Here is a 19,717-nt window from a genome sequence, read left to right as displayed (position 1 = left end):
TACCATGATCGTTTTCTAATTCTAGAGACTGTGAGAATTTTCACAGTACCAAATTTGTTATACCTTTTTGAAAAGATTAGTGAGTTTCGCCTATGTGCCATATTTGATGGTGCGCGGCTTTTGGAGCAAAAGTAGGTGTAAAAGTCGCGTAATTTGACGAAATTCGTTGATTTATGTCATATTGTTCTGTCATATCTCCGGTTTCTTGAATAAGATCAATTTGAAAATTGGTAAAGACCTTCAAATAAAGCTTTCATAACTGTCCAAAAAATTTGGTGGATATCGGAGTTGATATTGTAGATTTAAAGTTGATATAGTGATGAAAATGGGGCAACTGCAAGATGGGCAAAGCTTGGTTAAAATACATATTTTTTAGCCTGTCACTCAGTTTTTACCGGAACTCTAGGGCGCTATCGAGACCTGTCAAATCTCGCCCCCGAACCTCCTATATATATAGAATAACAATTAAATACTAAGCCAGGGGATGAAAAGTAAATTATGACGGGGATTGCCAATACTTAATATTTTTTGGACAACCTAGGGCACCTTCCTTTAAGTTTTATTGAGTAAAGCTTGTAAAATTACAACCTACCAGACCGCAAACGCCGAGCTAGGGGCATTGCAACCCGCGGTCCCGAAATATTATGGAAAAGAAATATTTACGAGTATCACCCGCTTAAAGTAGCTAACCATTTTTTCGTTTACAGGGACATTAGGAACAAACGGTAAGGGTACTAATACATTATTTTCAAGATTTGGTGATCACCAAAGAAAAGCCTTTTAAAAAAACCAAGACGAATGTACCCAGGAATCCGCAGAACATGTCACTACGATTGGGAACCAATCCCGGATTTTTATGGGGGCGGCTCAGGCCACTGTCCACCATCCGCCGTCTCTAGAATTAACATGTTGAATGACCACATAATTGCTTGAGTACCCCAAAATTACGTATGCACGTCTAAATTTCTTAAGTAAACGGGCCGCTTTTCTCATGCCCAAATTTGCTACGAAGTAGGGCGCGCGGCGCTTTTCTTCCTGCGGCAACATGACACTAGTTAAATAACGGACGGACAAAAATGTTTAAGACCCAAAATGCTACTTAAAGTAGCACGGCCGGCCCAGAAAACATTTACATGGTCAACAAAAAACCTGTAATGTAAAATAAGCTCGAACCTTACAAAAAATTTGAAAAACTTTAAATTATAACCAAAATGCGGTTAACCTGTAAACATCCTTTTAAAAGATTTTCCCATCCCTGAATGATGCCCATTTCTTCTAAAAATGTTTTGCGTAAGGATATGGCTGCGCCAACGTTAGGTTACAAGTACAGACGTTTTGGAAACTCTAAAGGTCCATATTAGGAATAATATTACTAAGTATCTACCCTAAAAACGCAGCCGTTTTGCTAGAACAAATCGACACTTTTATAGAAGTTTTAGCCCGATATATCCTTTTTAATAAAATACCAATTTAGCCTTAATTTAAGGGGGGCTCCGTAAAATATTGGTTAAGGGGCGCCGTCCAACATTGTAGGTTTATCGCGAACCTGAGTTACCAAAAACCTAAGCGCCGAAGTTGACCTTCGACGGTTCCTGATATATGGAACAAATTTTTCAATACAAACCCCTTACGCGCCAACAAGGCAACGTTTTAAACCAATACCAACCCTTTGCAATTTCATTTTTGCCGACAAGTTCCCACCTAAAAATTTTAAAAAAATGGGGGGCCACGAACTATTATACTTCCCCCAAAAATTTTAAAACGATTTTTCCCTCTGCCTAAAACCCAGCCCTTTTTGTTTAAACGGGGGGGATAACTTCGTAAAATATTTTTTTTTTTCCCAAAATAGACCGTCCCGAGAGTCCCAACTTTTAACCCGGGGGGCCCGGGCCTCCCCCCTGGCAGGTTTTTTAAACCCAACAAAAAAATAGCGCTAGTTAGTAAAAAAGGTTTTTTTGGTTTGCTTTTTTTGTTTTTCCCACGTAAAATTTTCCGTTTTAAAAGAAAAGCAAATTTGAAAAAAGGCGCACAGGGGGTGGCCCCTGGGGGAAAAGGGGAATCATCTGGGTTTTTAAACCCAAAAAAAAGGGGTGTTTTGCCCTAAAATATTTGTTTCAAAAAAATCCTGACAAAGACCGCGGACGAGTTTTTTTTTCTCGGGGGCCCCGCCCGTCCCTTGGGTAAGGGTTTTTTAAAAAAGGGGAAACAAAATCATTTTAATTTTCCTGCCAAACTGCAAAAAAGGGGGGTGGCTATAATTTTAAATTTAAAAAATTCGCCCCTTTAAAAGTTTTGGCGGGTTTTAAGCTTAGAACACAAAGGGCAATTTTTGTTTTTTTTATAAATATTTTTTTTTATGCCTGCCCGGGGGGATTATGCTTCCTTCCCCAAAATTGAATTTTCGAAAAGGGGTTTTAAAAAAGTTTGAAAATAATTATTTATAAGTTAATTAAAGTTTTTTAAAAAAAAATAGAGAATACTTGAGATTTTGGGGGGGGGGAATGGGGCAGTGGATGAACAGGCTATGAGCCCCCCAGTAAAAAATTATAACCTGCTAGTGCCCCGCGGGTTTGCGCAATGCACTATTTAATTGGGGGGGGGGTTCGAGCTGTAACGCGAGAGAGCCGGGGAATTTATATTTTTTTTAAAAAAAAAAAGGCCAAAAAAGGGGGGGGGGGGGGGGGGGGGGTGGGGGGGGGGGGTTTTTAAAATTGACCTTTTTTCAAAAAGGTTTAAAAAAAATCCCCCCCCCTTTTTTAAAGGGGGGGCCCACCGGGCCCCCCTTTCCGTTTCAAAAATTTCTTACTTTTTTTTTTGATATTTTTTTTAAATTGAAGTTGACTTTGATTTTGTGGGGGGAGTTTGGTTTGTCAAAATGAGGGCGTTTTAAAATGAAAGTGCAAAAAACCTTTTTTAAAAAAAATCCCCCGTAGGGCTTTATCGGTTACCCCCGAAACCCCCCGGGGTGGGGTTTACTCAAAAAAAAAAATAATATAACCCCCCCGGTTTTTTTAAAAAAAAAAAACAAGATTTTCCGTCTTGTAAAATTTAAAGTTAGCTCCCCCCCGAAGCAAAAATTTGGGACAACTTTTTTTTGGGAAAAAATTAAAAAACCCAAAAAAGTTTTTTATTTTGGGCTAAAAATAAAAGATCGCAGCCTTTTTTAAAATTTGCAAAAGAATACGGGGGTTTTTCATGACAAAATTATATAGGCTAAAAAAAAAACGTGGGCGAAGGTAAAAATTTATGAGACGGCCGCGGGAGGGGCCCCAAAAATGCGCTTTTAAAAAACGTCACCTCTGCGAGCCCGGGAGGGTGGGTAAAAATTTTTCTGGGTTTTAAGGGAGCGGGGGGGAAACCCTTTTTTTTCCTAAACATCGTCCCAAAGGTCATTTATTATCAAAAGTAATTTTTTTAATTTTTAAAAAAAGGCCAATTTTTTTTAAAATTTTGCAGCTACTACGATGTTTAATATTTCAAAACAAAAAAGTGTACAAGTTAAAATTTTAAAATTTTTAACCATTTGGGGCCCGGGGCCCCCTGCCTTTTAATTTTAATTTTAATTTTACGTCCCCGGGGGGAACCTATTTTTTTTTTAAATCAAAAATTTTTTTCGTGGGGCTATTTTTCTGCTTGTGGGACAACTAAAAAGTTTTAAAAAAGTGATTTTTCAAAATTAGAATTTTAACCCCGAATTGCCGCCCCCGGGGTTTTTTTCCCCTTTTTTTTGGGGGGGAAAAAAGTTTTTTTATTTCCAAAAATTTACTATAAATTTTTTTAAAAAGCCCAATTCAGCTCACTTCAATCTTTTGATTTAAAAATATTTATAAATTAGCAATCATCCAAAACGGGAAAAAAATCAATTTCCCCTTCCGTTTGAAACTTAAACTTTTATTGTAAATTTTTTTTTACCTGAGGACCCCGGCTTTAATGTTGGTAAAAAAAAAACTTAGGGCCTCCGAAGGGGATTAGGCGAAAAGGAACAAGGCCTTGAGCGCGGCCCCCAATAATTTAAAATTCATGAAATTTATTTAGCAAAGGTAAACTTTTACTCGTGTACACTCAATACACTAAAGCGTTGCCCCCGTACAAATTGGGCGTATTACCTAATAGTTAAAAAATATTATACATTACATGCATCATATAAATTAAAAACCAGTCGCGCCGCGCAAATTCAAGATCACCCGGCATCTATACATCACCATCTCCGCAAAGGCAATTCCTCTTCGCGCGCGCAACTTTTTCGTTGCTTTGGGGAAAAACGAACGGAAGCAAGGAAAACACGACATATATTTGACCCACCTACTGCAATCCCCAAATCCACGTTTTTCTGCAAAAAACGTCCAATTTTCCGTATTCCTTTTCACTATTGCCCTTTTTTTCAAAAGGGTGGTAAAAGGAAAAAAAATAGTTTAGAAACAAAGCTTTGCTTTTTCTAAGTTGCCCAAGCGTTGCGGGAAAAACTGAAAGAAGGGAATTGGCCTTTTTCCTCTAAATGTGCTACAAAAAAATTTATATTTATAATAGTTCATTGATAAGTGTTTCGGCTGATTTTGCTGTTTGCGGGGTCCCTTATATAGTTATAGTTATTTATTTAGGCGCCTGAAAAGTTCAAAAGGAAGTACCGATAAAAAAAGATAGTTTCCAAGTTTAATGTGTAGGCGGGTTACTGATTGGGCGGCGATCAGCCTGTCCATTCGTTTATAATGTCTCCGGAATTCGTTTAGGAAAAAAAACTGAAAAAACAGGGGTTTTAAAATTCAAAGTTTTTGGGATTTTTACTGTGAAATTAAAAATAAAAATTTTTGCGAGTTACCGAGTTTAGATTTTGGACTGAAGATCCAAAAAGAACAGTGTCAGTTTCGGAGGGGGCGGGATTTTTTTTACGAAACATTGACCCCCTTTGGGTTAAAATTTTAGTTACCATTTTTTTTCGGGCAAAGACAAAAGGCAGGGACCCCACAAATTTCCCAAGAGAAATAAAAAGAAAAGGAGAGAGAAGAGAGAAGGGACTTTGGCAAAATATTTGAGTATTTAAATTTACCCGCTGTTGGGGAAATTTGCCCTAAACGTATTATCGAATTAAAAATTTCCCCCGCCATTAGATTTTTCCTGAAATTTCCGCATTTAAATAAAAAAAACTGTAGTTGTTTCACGGAAAGTCAAAATTTGTTTTTGTATGGTGGAATATTGCCAAAAACACAAAAACCATGTGCTTTTCCCGCCACACGTTTTGGGGGGTTTTTGGTTAGCGACCTACGTGTGTTTAAGACCAAGACTCGAGGGGGTTATTTTACTGGAATAGGACTCGAGATTTGACAAGCTGCGTTGTTTCCAAGCCGCAGTTTTTTAATTAACCGAATTTTCTGCGCATTTATTGGCGATTTAACACAGCCCTAAAAAATTAAAAACTTGAAGAGTAAATTGGCGAATTGTTTTGCGCGTTATTTTTTTAGAACTCTAAAATGCGGGCCCCCTAATTTTTTGACGAAAAATTTTTTCTTCCGGCCTTGGGTTTCCCAAATGAGAAATTTTAAAACCTGGTTTAAATTTGAAGTTTGAACGTTTAGATGAAGAAGAAATGGGTTTTGAGTTGAGCTGACAAAAGCTCAAATGTCCACTGGCAAAATTTTTTCTGCCTGCCCCGGTTTTTGGGATTATGGGGCTCAATGGGACGGCCCCTTTTGTCTCTACTCCTCTATCCGTTAACCCCGATTTGGACCCTGGAAACCGGATTTAAAACACTTGTACTGGTAAGAACCTGGCGGGGAGGCGGGGCTGTTATTTAACCCCTCCGGCGGTAAATTCGCCCGCTTACCACTTTACTTGCTTCGGAGGTAATTTTTGGGTCGTCTACTGTTTTTCATTTGTGCCCCTTTTTGGGTTCTCCACTGGTGCTGTTTAAATTACCTCACTATTTCCCGACCAAAATTTTCAAGGTTACCGACTTAGAAACGATTGTTTTTCCCTTTTCGAATGTAGTTTCCAAGGAGGGGCCTTCTGTTCAGTAAACCATTTATTATTTTTTGGGGGTTTCTTCAATGGCTGCACCAGCAATCCTTATTTTTAGGCTAAACAAGGTCTGATTTTTTTTGGTGGGTTTTCCTAAAAAGCGCGCCTCGAGCCTCTTCTACTATTTAATTTCAAAAACCCAAGATGCTGCCCCTTTATTAGGGGCTGTGCTAATTTAAATGCCCAAAGGTGTTCGTGCCCCCCCCTTGTTCTATCCCCTTTTTTTTAACTTGGTTTTTACTCTTTTGGGGGGCTTATCGGGAACAAAAGGGGTGAAAAACCACAAACCCAAACAGTTTTTTAGTTTTCTTAAAAGGGATTGATAAACCATTTTTTTTTTTATCGGGGGGGCCTTTTTTTTTGCAGGTTTTTGACTCCGTTTGTGATTTTACCATTCTTAAAGGGAAAAAAGGAAAAATTTAAAGGGCCCCTGCTATGGGACCCCCTTGGCTTTTCATTTTTTTATTAAAAAATCCCTTTTGGGGGAAAAAAACCCCAAATTTTTGTACCCAAACAAAAGAAATTTGGAAAAAAATCGTTTTTAAAGAAGGCAAGGAGGATTATTTTGTGGGAGTCCAAAAAGAATTTGGAACTGGGAAAATTTTGCTTTCCCAATTCTTTAAATGGGCGTTACACCAGTAAAACTGGGCCCCCGACGTCAGCATCTTTTCTCCGCCGAAAATCAACAAAAAAACCGACCCCCTCCTCAAGTAATCTTCCCGCGCCCAAAAAAAAAGACTTGCCACAAGTGTGGGTGGATCAGGCAATAACTTTTGAGAATCCTATCAATCAGGAATTCTAAACTAATGGAAAAACGTGGGCCAAATTGTAAAAACTGTTCAAACTTTTTTGTGATAGTAGCTGCAGGAAATAAAAAAATAAAAAAAAAAAATGTTTTTTGCTTTTCAGGATTTTTTTTTTTTTTAAAGAATTTTTTTAAGGTATTGTAAAAGGGACATACTGTTAAAATTCAAATTAGAAATGGTTTTTAATTATATGGTGTTTTTAAAATGTTTTTCTGATTTTCTGCATTCGGAAAATTTTTTTCTAGGTTTTTTCCATCGAATCGAAAGAAAAAAATTTTTTTAAAAAATTTTTTTCTGCTTTGAAAATTCTTACTTTATCGGGGGAAAATTTAAAAAAAAAAAACTCCGTTCTTATTTTCAATGGGTTTCATTGAGGGGCTGTGGGGCCCTTTGCTCCCCTTTTACCAAGAAGACGTTTTTCCCTTTTTTCTGTTCCCCCCCCAAACCTACTTAAAAATTTAAATTCTCCCTCCCCGGGGGTCCCCCGCAGGTCGACGGGGGCCCGCAAAAAAAAAGTTAACTGTAAAAAAAAAAGAAAACCCCTCTACGTTTAGAACAGCCCCCCAAAAAAATTTTAAAAAATAAAAAGCTAATTTTATACTTTTTTTTGGGCCCCCCTTTTGTTTGATAAGCTAAATTTTGGGGGGGGGGGCTTGAAAATTTGGAAAGCATGCCATGGGGGGAACATTAAAAACCCCTGTAGAATTATTGGGGAACCCCTATTTTTTTTTCAAAGTTTTCAGGAAATTGAGGGAAAAAAAATTAAGGGGGGGGCAACAGGGTTTAAAACCCAAATAGTTTTTCTGAAAAACATATTTTTTACCCAGCTATAAACGGGGAAAAAAATGAAAACTGAAAAAAAATTCCTGAAAAAAAACCAAAAAGAAATTTTAAAAACAAAAAAAAAGACTTCCATGATAATGTACCTTTGAAGTGCCCCCGTTTTAAATTTTTTTCTTGTGACGTTTTTTGTTTTTGTAAAAATTTTTTTTAAAGAATACTTGTGGGCACTTTTTCAGTTTAACCATTTTTTTGGATCCCTTTTCCCCATTTAACCCAAGAGTTTTTTTAAAAGTTTTTTTTAAATTTTCTGGTGGTTTTTTTAAATTGAAAAAAAGCCCCAGATTTAGTGGTTTTAAAAAAATTAAATTAAATGGGAATTTTCCCCGTATATCCATTTTTTTTTGTTTTAAAAAAAGTAATAATCCCCCCCCAAAAAATTTAAAAAAATTTATGATGAGCGAGCCCTATAAATAAAATAAATCGAAAATACGTCTTTTTTATTTTTCCTACGACTCAGCATCCATGGAAGGAAAAACGAAAATTGGATTAGGGGGGAAGTTTCGAGTTCTCGTGGGGAATACTAAAAAAGTAAGTAATTGTGGAATGTTCATTTTGAGGACGATTCTTTTACAAAAATTTTTAGTCGAGGGAAAATGTTTGTCAGTTCGCTTTACGGCGAATCCCGTTTTAATCATTTGTTCCTGACTCGACCACGGAAAAAACCAGCTTCGACAAGTGGCGATCAACCAGAGGGGCAGAAAAGGTAGAAATGGCTATGAAACAAGTGGGGGAGAAATGGCAGGAGTGGCTATGAACCTGCAATGTTTCATTTAAAGCAGCTCGATTTTTCTTTTGAAATATTTTAATCGAGTTATTACCGTGCCCGAACAAAATGGTTTCCTTTAAAATAATTTTGTTTTTTTTAAACCTTTATCGTAAATATACCCCCGTAAAACCCTCCCAAATTCATTGTTTTCATACATTTGACGATGAATTCGTTTTCCTCAAGGCGGGGAAGGGGGGTCTTTCTGGTTTTTGCAAGGTTTTCAAGTCCGTCGGTTCAGGCCCCAGGTTACAAGGCGTTTCCCGCCCGGTCCCAATAAGTAATAGAGTTAATTAGGGTTTGCAATAAGCCGAAAAGTTTTACCTAGCGTACCCAAGAAACCCCCTTGCGTGCATTTCCGGTTTTTATTCTTAATTTTTGGTTTCTCCATCCGGTGAAAAAGAAGAGAGCCTATTAAAATACTATTACCCAATACTATGGGTACCAAATTCAAGCGACAACTACGCGAAACGTGGGAGGGTGGGCCATTTATTAGTTAACATTCAAAGGGTTAGATCTTCGTCATAATCGAGGAGCTGGCTTCCTTACGCTAAATCCCAAAGAAAAAGGAAAAACCCAATAGTTGATTGTTTTTTTCTTTCTTCAGGTAACAGGAGAAGGATTTTGTCAACCAAATTGACGGAATGTCAAAAATTCTGGAATGAAACTGTTAACAGTCTTCTTCCCGATCAACTTTCAATATTTGTGGGAACCATTATTCAGACTAACTTCCGGATGTTTAAAAACAATAACAGGTTTTTACCATTTTATTTTTTTTTTTGAATTATTTTTTAAAATTTTTTTTCCGCCCTTTTTATTTTTTATTCCAATCTACAGTTATTCTCGAATTTCCTTTCTAGCAGTCCGGTTAATTTTTACCTTTAGTGGGTTTCCATTTTAAACCATTAGCTTAATTAAAGAAAACCCTCTCAGTCTCCCCCCCTCCCTCTCAGATTGTCCACCGCTTCCGTTCATTTTTTTTTGCTTTTATTATTTTTATATTTTTACTACACCTTTCCTCTCCTCTCTCCCCTCTCTTCTGTTTTTGGTCAACGGGTTTTCTTTGGCCTCTAGTGAGAGGGAGGCCTTTCTCGGCCGGCCACCCAAGAGTGTGACTCCCCCCGTAGCCACACTTTCCCGGACTCCCTAAGTAATCAAAAACATTAGAATAAATAGATTATAACGCAACAGACCTCTGGAGTTCTCGAAGCTGTTTTTCTACCTGCTCAGAGCAAACCCACTTTCAGATGTTCTTCTTTAGCGGGAAGGCGAGGGGGACTTTTCCCAAGCATGGTCCACACCTTTAATATTGTATCACTATCTGAGAAAAGTCCTGTGGTGGGTTCCTAGTTGTAATGATTGTTTTATGAACCTGGGTGTATGTCCTAGATGCTTATCCAAAATAGATCGTCTTCTGTTCAAACCTTGTTTGACTGTTCCCCCCGAATTTGATATGTGGTTCGAGTTTACTTTGGATGGGGTTTCCTCAAATTGTTTAGGATGGGGTTTACCAAAATTCCTCATTCTAGTTGTCATCAGCTGGATGCATTCCCCCATAGGGGAAATGTTGTTGATGTTTCTGCTTTCCCCTGGGGCAACTGTTCACAAGTCTGTGTTTTTTTGAAAATTGGGGGGTTGTTTGCTACCGTCTGGGAAGTATTGCTAGTGGGGTTTTGTCCTGATAGTAAGCCCCTTGTTAGCCATCTGGATTTTGAGTGGGCCTGGGATTGTTAATTTTCTTGTACCTGTTTTTTGTTTTGAGGAAAAAATGTTTAGTGGGGGGTTTTCCTTTATCACTGAGTTTCCCACCTGGTTTATACTTCTTGATAAGGGGGGATTGAAGGAAAATTTTTTATTTGGGTTGTTGTTTATAGTTCTTTTTACCGTATACTCCTTCCCTTTTTTCCTGGAAAAAAAAGTTCTACTCGATGAGAAAACCTAGCGAGTTTTATTTGGTTGAGAGTGTTTCAGAACGAACCTGGATGTTTTAAAATTGGTGCTGTTAAGGGCTTTAAATGCAGCCTGGGGAAATCTGAGAGGAATTTATGAAAATTTATTGAGGATCCTAAGTTTAATTTTTCATTAGTCAGATACTTGCCCCTGTATAACGCAAAAAGGCGGGGGGGACGATTTTCCCCCAATGAAAACCCGAAGAAGGAATAATCTGGGTTCCTGAATTTATAAACATGTAACGTCGAAGTTAAAAAATGAATCCCAAAAAGTTCGAGTTAAAATCGTTTTTACAAACGTTGTATTTTGTCCTATTTGCCATCCCCCTAAGCATTGCATTGAATGTTTAATTTTTTCCCCGGTCCCCGGTTAGCTTTGGGGTCTCAGAACTAAAAGAGGTCCACTATGCTTTAATGAGCTAAGCTGTCCACCAGGGGTTAAATGTAGATCTAAGGGGGGTTTCCCCGTGTAAATGGGGCAGGCTGTGATAAAAGCATCTCTTGTTTGGATGGTCCAAGATTTAACTGATTCGGTGTTGAGAACTTCCGCTGTAGAAACTGGATGAAACCAGAAAGGATGTCACAAACTCCGGCCTTTCCTTACTAGATGATTGTAGAGCGTTTCCCCTTTCCCCCATCCCCAACTTCTAAAGAGTGTGGCCAAAACGCTTTACCCGGTTCCCCCCTGTAAAAGTTGAACTGGAGGAAAAGAAAGGCCCCGGAATTCTCGTTTATCATGTTGTGTCCCTCGTAGTCAGAGTTGAAATCCCTTAATTCCCGTCTTACACGAGCTTGTGGTCTAGCGTGTGGGGCAGCCCTTTACGCATTTAGCTGTCTTAACCTGAAAAAGACCTGAAAAAGTTGGGTTACTGGAGAGAGGGAAGAGAAGTGTTCAAAAAGACCCACTTCATTTTTTCAGTGTTTCTTTTTAGTTCAGGATGAAACGAATTGGAAAACCCCCCAGCTCTTGGTGGGTGACTTCGATGGGGACCTGGGAAAGCTGAAAGAGAATTTCCCCGGTGATTTTAATACCCTTTTGGAAGGCTAGGTATCGTGTTAAACGTAATCGGTCATTTGTGTGTGTACTATCTGTTTAAACCTGATAACCCCGAAAGAGAAAATTTTCCTGGTGCTTGGTAGCTGTTATTGTTGACTTCCTGGTTTTTCCCCATGGGAAAAACTTTGAGTTGGGGAAAATCCCAACCTTAGTACTCAACAAGAGAGCACAAACCAACCGTTGGTTTTAGGCCAACCAGGCCACAAACGTGGGGTTCCCGGGGAGGATTTCGTTTGGGCCCTTTTACTACACCTTACTAACAAAAGTAACACGTGTTGCATTACAAAGGAGCAATTGTTTTTGCGGGAGGCAATTTTCTAGAAACGGTATTTAATATTTTTTAGCTTTTCAGTTTCTGTTTCATTATCTTTAAAATTTATTTTCCGCATTATTTTTTTTTCCAATCCTACAGTTATTTTCCGATTCCCCTTTGCTAGACCCCAGTCCGGTTTTAATTTATTAACTTTAGGGGGTCTCATTTAATCATTAGCTCTAATTAAAGAAACTCCTCCACCCTCTCAGAAAACCCCCGTTTGGAGATATTCCTTTTTTTACGCTTCTAAAGTTATTAATTTTCCTTGTGTTTTGAATCCTTGTCACTTTTTAAACTGTTTTTTAGTCTTTGTATTTTCGGCCGATTTTGCCCTTTTTTTTTTTACACGGGGGACATCTTCATTAATTTCCTGGGAATTTGGGGAAGGACTTATATTTAGGGTTTAAGGAAGAGTTTGCTTGTTCTGACTTACTTTCATTAGAACCATTTTGGTCAAGAACTGAACAAGAAAACCCCATTCGAAAACTGAAAACCCCTCCCGAAATGAATCCGCCCAAACCAGGAAAAAAACTAAATCAGTTTTTATCGCCTCAATAATTCGGTTTGGTTATCGACGTTTACCATACTTTATTATTTTTTTTTTAAAAAAAGCGATTTTAGAAAACCAGGGAATTAAAGTTTTTTACCTCCTTAAGCAAAAAAAATCGCTGATTTTTATTTATTTTATATCCACTTTTTTTTGTTCTTTCTTTTCCTTCAAAACATTCCAGTACATTGTGCAAAAGTTGGGGGATTGAAGCCGTAAGTACGTAAAATGTAGCATTGCCCCTGGATCGAACTTGCAGAGTGTGGGGTTTTTTCCTCAGTCTGCCCCCCCCCCCCCCCGCGCTTTATATTTATATAAACATATGCGGCCCCCCGAATCGGACTGGGGATGCAATGTGTAGGCCCCCCGGTTGGATTTGTGTTGTATGTACGTTTAAATTTTTTTTTTTTTTTATGGGCCTTAGCGTACCATTATAATATCCCTTTCTGGAAGCCCCTGTAGGGATATTATCTTTATACAATCGTATATACTAAAAAATACTCTAGCCAACAATTGTAACTTGCAGTTTTTACAGAACCTCTAAATGCTAATGAACACTTCTTGCAGGTACCCCCCCGTAATTCACACTCAGACCCCCGAGATTGAGTCCCTTTTTCGATACGGAATTGGGGACGGGGTTCTATAAAAACAAACAAAAAACAAACAGAGAAAATAATTTCCTGAGACAGCTGTGGTATATCAAAAAGTCCAACCACTATTTGCTGTTGTGGGGAATTAATGGACACATAATGTGTTTTCCGAGGCATTTGATCAATTTTAACATTGTGTAGGTTCATTGGGAATTTGTTTTGTGTTAAAAAATTAGTAAAGTAACTAACAGCGTTTATTTTTTTGTCAGGAACTTATGGTTGTACGACTTTTTTTCAAAACCGGATTTTTTCCTGGCCCCAATTGAAACGTTAGAGAGCTGGAGGGGAAGTTTTACTGATGGCATGAACCAGTGGCGGGCTACCTGTACTCTCACCCATTTTTAAGGAAACTTCTTATCTGCCCGGTACTTGTCGGGTTTTCTTTCCTTATATGGGCCCTGATTTGTTTTGTTTACTGCCTTATATGGGGAGTATGAGTATGGACTTGTCGGTTTACTTGCCTTATATGGGCATGACTTGTCGGTTACTGCCTTATATGAGGGGTATGAAGTATGCTTGTCGGTTTTTTTTTTTTAAAAAATTTTTTTTTGGGGTTTTTTTTTTTTGGGGGGTTTTTTTTTTTTTTTTTTTTAAAAAATTTCCCCTAAACCTTTTTTAAAACCCCCCCCAAAAACATTTTTTTTCCCCAAAAATTTTTAATTTTGAAATTAAAAAAACCCCCTTAAAAATTTTAAATTTCAAAAAAAAAAATTTTCATAAAAACACCCCTTTTTTTTTAAAAAAGGGGTTTTTTTAAAAAAACCCCAAAACCCGGGGTTTGGTTGGAAAAAAGAAAACCAGTTTCGGGGGTTTAAAAAAAAAAAACCCCCTGGGGAAAATTTTTAAAATTGTTTAAAAAGCCCAACTTTTTTTTGGGAAATTTTTTACTGGGCAAAATTTGTGTTTTGGGGTTTTCCCAAAAAAAGGGTTTTAAAAACTTTTGGTGGGTAAAAAATTTTAAAGGCAGGGCCAAAGGGTTATTTTTTTTTTTTTTTTAAAAAATTTTTTTTTGGGTTTTTTTTCCCGATTTTTTTCCATTAAAAATTTTTTTTGGGGAAATTTTTGGTTTTAAATGGGGGAAATTTTTTTAAATGGGGTTTTCCCCGGGTGGGTTCTTGCTTTTTTGGGGGGTGAATTTTTTTTTTGGGGTTTTTTTTTTGGGGGGGTTTTTTAAAATTTTTGGGGTTTTAATGGGCTATTGGGGCCGGGTTATTTTATTTTTTTAAAGAGGGGGTTTTATTTTTTTAAAAGAAAAGGGGTGGAGGGGGGTTAATTTTTTTTTACAAAAAAGGGTTTTTCCCTTTTTTAAAATTTCTTTATCCAAAGGGAAAAAAAATTTTTAAATTTATTTGGGGGTTGGGTTTTGGAAAAAAAATTTTTAAAAAAAAATTAAAGGGTTTTTTCCCGGGGGGGCCCCCGGGTTTTTGGGGGTTTTCGAAAGGTTTTTAAAAAAAATTTTAAAACCCAAAAAATTTTCCAAAAACCTGAAAAAAATTTATAGGGGTTTTCCCCCTTTTTTTAATTTTTTTGGGGGGGGGAAAAAATTTTTTTGGGGGAATGAATAAAAATTTTTTTCCCCCCCCAAAAATTCCCCGGGGGGGAAAAATTTTTTTTCCCCCAAATTTTTGGGGGGGAAACCCGGGGATCCCGGGGGGGGCCCCCCCCAACGGAAAAAAATTTTTTCCCCCTTTTCCCGGGGCCCTTTGGAAAAATTTAAGGGGGTTTTTCTTTTTTTTAAAATTTTTAAAATTTTTTAATTTTTTATTTAAAAAAAATTTTTGAAAAAAAAAAAAAAAAAAAAAAAAGGGGGAAATTTCGGGAAAGGGGGGAAAAAAAGGGGGGGGGGGGGAAAAAAAAGGAGAAAAAAAAGGGAGGGAAAAAGGGGGGGGGAAAAATTTTTTTAGGGTTACGCCTTTTTGTTTTTTTTTTTTTTTTTTTTTAAAGGTTTTTAATTTTTTTTTTTTTTGAAAATTTTTAAAATTTTTATTTTAAAGTTATTTTTATTTTTTTTTTTTACCTTTTTTTAAATTTTTTCCCCCCCCAAAAAAATTTTTTTTCCGGAAGGATTTATTTTAAGGTCTCTTTTTTTTTTTTTAAAAAATTTTGGGAACGTATTACTTGGGGGGGGGTTTTTAAGGTTTTTTTTTTTTCCTTTTAAAAATTTGTTTTTAAGGGGGAAAAAAATTTTTAAAAAATTAAATTTAAAAAGGGAATTTTTTTTTTTTCCCCCTTTCATTTTAAAATTTAAAAAAAAAAAAATTTATTTTTGGAGCAAAAAAAATTTTTAAAAATTTATGGTTTTTTTTAAAAAATTTTGGGGGCCTTTTTTTTTTTTAAAGAAAGGGGTTTTTTTTTTTTTCCCCTTAATTAAAAATTTTAAAAAATTTTAAATTTGGGGGGTTTTTTTGTTGGCTTTTTTTAAAAAATTTTTTTTAAAGCTTTTTTTAAAAAAAATTTTTGGGTTTTTTCCCTTTTTTTAAAAATTTGTTTTTTTTTAAAATTTTAAAAAATTTTTTTGGGGTTTTTTTTCTTATTTAAATAATTAAAAAAAAACCCCCTTTTTTTTTTAAAAAATTTTTGGGGGGGAAAAGGCACCCCCTTTTTAAAACCCAAAAAAAAATTTTTTTAAAAAAGGGGGAAAAAATTAACACTAACCCCCCCCCCCCCCCCCAAAAACCCCCCCCCCCCCCCCCTTTTTTTTCCCTTTTTTTTTTTTTTTTCCCCCCCCCCCCCCCCCCCCCAAAAAACCCAAAAAAACCCCCTTTTTTTTTTTTTTCCCCCCCCCCCCCCCCCCCCCCCCTTTTTTTTTCCCCCTTTTAAAATTTTTTTCCCCCCTTTCCCCCCCCCCCCCCCCCCCCCCCCCTTTTCCCCCCCCCCCCCCTTTTTTTTTCCCCCCCCCCCCCCTTTTCCCCCCCCCCCCCCTCCCCCCCCCCCCCCCCCCCCCCCCCCCCCCCCCCCCCCCCCCCCCCCCCCCCCCCCCCCCCCCCCCCCCCCCCCTTTTTCCCCCCCCCCCCTCCCCCCCCCCCTTCCCCTTCCCCCCCCCCCTTTTCCCCCCCCTCCCCCCCTCCCCCCCCTCCCCTTCCCCCTTCCCCCCCCCCCCTTTTCCCCCCCCCCCCCCCCCCTCCCCCCTCCCTTTTTTTCCCCCTTTTTTTAAATTTTAACCCTTTTTGGCCTTAAAAAAAAAAAAAAGGGAAAATTTTTTTTTTTTCCCTCAAAAATAAAAAAATTTTTTAAATTCAAAAAAAATTAAAAAATTTTAATCTTGTAACCCCCCCCAAAAACCCCCCGAAAGGGGGTTTTTTCCCTTTTTTTTCTTTAAAAACGTTTACAAAGTGTAAAAATTGCCTTTTGGGAAGGGGGAAAATTGCTGTTTTTGGTTTTGGGTTTACCACTTTTCTTGCGCTTTTTTTTCCCCCTTTGTTGGTTTTGGTTGTTTGTGAATTTTTTTTACCTTTTTTTTCCCCCCTTTTTTTAAAAAAAGGATTTAATTAAAAAAATCCTATTTTTTTTTTAAAAACCTTTTCACCACTTTTATTTTTGGTCGTTTGTTTGTAGAACCCATCCCCAATCTCGTTTTCGGTCAATTGTGAGTGTAAAATACGGTGGTACTACAAAAATTTTTTAGGCATTTAGAGTTCTAATTTTTCTCATTACGCATCTTTTTTCTTTTTTTTTACCTTTTTAGTACTAAGTGAAAAATAAGAGGTATTTTTTTTTTTAAATAATTACCTAAAACACCCGCCGCCATTTATTATATGATAATTTGAGGAAAAAATTTGTGCTTTGTTAAAATATTATAGCGAGCTCTAAAATTTTAATTTTAAATTTAAAAAAAAAACGCTGTTGGGGGGAGTTTATGTGAGTGACGTTTTTTTAAAAAAAAAGCATAAGCTCCGTTTATTTTAAAACCCAAAAAAAGGGGGTGATGTTTTAAAACTGTAATCTGCCTTGAAGAGCGAAAAACGGGGTATGATTGCCTGCCCCCAATGCTTTCTCTTTATAGTTAATTATACAAATTTTTGTTATTTTAATCATTAAAAAAATTCTTAAGTTTTAAAACACGCTGAAATTTTTTGGCTACCCCCGCTGTTAAAACCCTTTTGACTATAGTCCGTCATTTTTTAAATGACTGGATAAAATTTGGGAAATTAAAAGGGAAAAAATAGGGTGCAGAATTTTATCTGTGTGGAAAAATTATGAATGTGGATGGGTTAATAAAAAAGAAAATCGGGCGCAAAAAAAAACTTTTAAAAAATTTTGTTTGTTATAAAAAAAGGGGCAGACAAAACGTTAAAAATTTTAAAAAACCGGCAAAAAGCAATTATCGTAAAATTTGCCCTTTTTTTAAAAAAAATGGCTTTTTCCCAAGTAATTAATTATTGAAATTTCAGGGGGTATTAAAGGTTTAAAAACCCCCTTTTTCCTTTTTAAAGGGGGGGTATGCAAAAAAGGGGTTGTCCCCATATTGGAAGTTTGGGGCCCCTTTTAAGGGGTGGTTTTTTTTTAAAAACTAACAAACCTTTTAGAAAAAAGGGGCTAATGGAGTTGGGGTAATTAACCCCGCTTTCCTGGCCCACCTTTTTTGAAAAAAACCCCGCTGACTAAACATTTCTTCCAGAGTAAAATTTATTTTTTGCTGTTTTTTTTATTGTTTTGCAGTGTGTATAACTGCTTTTTAAAATATTGATAAGTATTTTCCCCCGTATTTTGTTCACAGATATTTACTGTGTGATCGCCGGGGTATGTCACCTGCTAATAAACCTGGGTAGTTAGCTTGATTTAAAAGCAAGGAAAATTTGTCCTTGCAATGGGGACTGGATTTTTACAGTGGGGGTTTAACTTTTGTACTTAAAAAATTCAGTGGATATTTTTTATTTCCGAAATGGAAAAAAGGGGGGACCAGACGGGGAAAAAGGGAAAGGGAGGGGGAGGGAGGGAGATTAAGTTAAAAATTCTTTAAACCTGGGATTTTGTCTCGTTCTAGTTTCGTCGGTCTTGCTTTTTACCCCCAACATTGTTTAAAATTTTTGTAGCACTCTGGCAGTCACTGTTAAACTTGGTAAGGAATTTAACTGTAGCACTTTGGCCCAGAGAGTGCAACAGTGTTTTACATGTAAGGGCCCAGGGGGGCCAGAGAGGGGAGCAGTGTTTTACATGTAATGGCAGGAGAGTGAGCAGTATTTTACATGTAAATGGCAGAGAGTGAGCAGTGTTTTACATGAAATTTGGCAGAAGAAGGTGAGCAGTTGTTTTACTGTTTGTGTTTAAACCTCGTAACTTTAACCCTCACTTCCCTCCCATTGTGTGTTTACAGTTACACTTTGGGCTTTAAGTTTACGTATACCCTCTGTGTGTGCCTCGCACTGCGTTTGTTTTCTTATACTGCCGGGTTAAAAAATATATACCCTTTTGTTTGAAAGTCGAGTGAAGGACATTGACAATGCCATCAGCTGCTTGACGAGAATGCCCTTTTTTGGATGCTGTTGTCTTGTGCTCTTTTCAAAAATGCGTGTTTTTAAAATGCACCCCTTAATTCTAAATATTCCAACATAGTTTGAAGTCCCAAATTTAATGGGTAGTTGTCAAGTGTCATGACAGTATTTAAATTTTCTAAACTGTTTATAACCTGTAAATTTCATCATTTCATTAAGTATAATAAGATAAAATTTCTTATGTACGAAATGGATAATGTTATAATTACGATCGCCACCAGCAGCTTAGCAAGGGTCAATTATACAGCAAGGCAGCCGGTGAAATCTCCTTTTCCCAATTCAGCAGGTCAATCTCCCACCTATTCAACACTAGCCGACCATTTTACAGCGTGACATCATGTTCTATTTTGTCAAATATTTCAGTAGTCAGCTACGCGGACCGGTCAACTAAAAGGATCCCGATTCTCGTTTGGTTATACTCTTGTTGCACCTCCCTCTACCCGGGTCCTATTACGTAATCCTGGTGTACGTAGTATGTGACGTAGTAACACGTGTTGTCGAATCTTGGTGATACGCGGACGGCGCGCGACGTAGTTTTTTGTTGCCAAAATAATCATATTACAATTTACTTTGTTTCTGGGCGGGAGACTGAATAATGTAATCACTTTGGCACAATGCCAATTAGTTGGTCTAAATACTCCCATCTAAGTTCAATTCTTGATCTTCACTGGCATTTTCAAATCTTCTGACAGTGAAGTTTAAACCTTCCCGTGTGTCTGATCATCCCCAGCACCACCGCAAACTATAACACTCTCGCCAACACTTCCAGACAAGGTTTAAAACGACTTGGGTTTCCAGGATCCTTATAAGGTCAAAACGAGGTAAACGATCTTGAAATCAGAAATCAAGCTGACAGGCTGAGCTGGAGGTTGGCTTTGACAACCTCCGTTCAAATTAATCACTGCGAGCAGAGAGATCATCTCTGTATCTTGGATTATTTTATTGATCTTTATACTTTTATAGTCCAGTAACTTTTGTATCTTGGATTATTTTGTTGATCTTTATTATAGTTCAGTAACTTCGTCCGCTAACTTTGTGTTTCAGTTTCAGGGCTTTGGTTACAGGGCTCTGTTGTTTCAGATTTAGTGCAGTGTTCGCACGTCTATCTCTTAGAAATAGTATTTCTTGTTGATGTGCGTTTTGATCTGTTTCTAAGTTTCTTGTTGAGTTGCTGTAAAGCATATACTCGAATATATGCAGTCTGATTTATCATATTTTTGTTAAACTATACTCTATAGTACAAATTTTGATTGATTGAATTGATTGTCGTGCCCCTTCACTATAT

This window comes from Bolinopsis microptera, chromosome 13 (genome assembly GCF_026151205.1).
Source record: "Bolinopsis microptera isolate Bmic1 chromosome 13, MBARI_Bmic_1.0, whole genome shotgun sequence".
Taxonomy (NCBI): domain Eukaryota; kingdom Metazoa; phylum Ctenophora; class Tentaculata; order Lobata; family Bolinopsidae; genus Bolinopsis; species Bolinopsis microptera.
Note: the sequence above shows the minus strand (reverse complement) of the source record.